Raw genomic sequence first — 1,585 nt, 5'->3', positions numbered from 1 at the left:
TGACATTGTCTGTTTCCTGACTTCACGCAGCAGGTCGCCTCTGAGTTTCCACACTAGCACCTGCCTCAGTGAACGCTTACTGAAGTGAATCTCCTCCATGAAAGCCCTTCTTCCTTCACTCTTGCTGCCCCTATAACCACAGCCCTCTTGACTTTCAAAGAGAAAATCAAACCCTTCCAATGAGCCCATTGTGACAGAGATGTGACCAGTCAAGTGACATCTCTCAGTCACCATAGGAACCTGGTTTCATTTTCTTATGCATCCTTAATAAAGGCAGGGGCTATACTCTGCATATGAGCAATCTTAATCCTCAGGGAAATGGCTGACTGAGGCTGTGATAGCTTAGGTGGAGAGCACTTGGTGTCAAAGATGCTGAAAAAGATTAAGACGGACTCAAGATCAGAGCCCAAATCAAATGTTATCTCCTTTGCTATGTTCCTGAGTCACTCTGGCTGCAGGAATCTTTGTGCCACAGAATTTTTCTATTTCTACTATTTCAAATAAACCCTGGCTAGCATGCCAAGGTTTATTTGAACCTTAGTTCATGAGCTCCTGACCTCAGAGAAATTGAGTAGAGAAATCAGGCCCAATCCTTAATGATAAAGTATTTTTTTATTCCCCCTTTAAGGCCCTAGTTCTTTCATGTTTTAGCTTTCTGGGTGGGAAATTGTACCCTAGAGGATGAGGCTCATGGCTCCTTAGCTGCATGCAAGGTATTAATAGATGAATTTTTTTCTGGTAAAAACTAATGGGAGAAATTGATAAGATTGATTGGAAGCAACTGTGATATCTGAAATTAAAGTTTTAGATAGGGGAAGAATATTTGAAGATTAAACAGCCACCAATGATTCATGGAGTTATTTTATATCCCTAATATGCATGGTGCCTATTCCCCTATAGGCATATGCAAAAGTGTAAAGTTCACATATTAAATAATAAATGGGAAGAAGGAGCACTTTAGGTATACAAAATATTATTGTCTTCATTATTGTTCCCGCAAACTCGAGTAGTCTTTACCGGAATTTCTTTATTTGTTTGAAGAAATGTGCTGAGCTTGGCAATTTTCCACCATCATTATGAACTTCTCCATGTCAGGCAGCAGGGACTGTAGCGGGAGAAGGAAGAGTAATGCAGACAACTGGTTAGGAAAGAATTCTGTTTATTTTCAGAATCCTTGGGTTGCATGTTGAATCTTTTGGCCATTAATTGCCTGAGCCATCTCTCCTGTGCCTCCTGGTTCTGAGGGGTAGCTGCAAAGTGTTGGTAGGATGACAGGATGTTGGAACTATTGCCAGCAGGCACCACCTTGACCTGTACACATCAGGTTCTCTGTTCTCACAGCTTACCAAGAAGTAACATTTCAGTGGCCCACAAAGATTGACAGAGCCTCAACTAAAGTGTGACAGAAAGGGCCTCTTTCTGACTACAGCAAAACCTTCCCATCCTCTCCCCTCCCCTCTCCTCCCCTCCCCTCCCCTTTCCCCTTCCCTCCCCTCCCACCCATGCCCTGGCCAATGTTGTCAACCAACAGAGAGAAAGTAAGATGAATTATTTGTGACCACTGTTGTCTGAGACCCTGTAGAGT

Source organism: Mastomys coucha, unplaced genomic scaffold (assembly GCF_008632895.1).
Source record: "Mastomys coucha isolate ucsf_1 unplaced genomic scaffold, UCSF_Mcou_1 pScaffold20, whole genome shotgun sequence".
Lineage (NCBI taxonomy): Eukaryota > Metazoa > Chordata > Mammalia > Rodentia > Muridae > Mastomys > Mastomys coucha.
Note: the sequence above shows the minus strand (reverse complement) of the source record.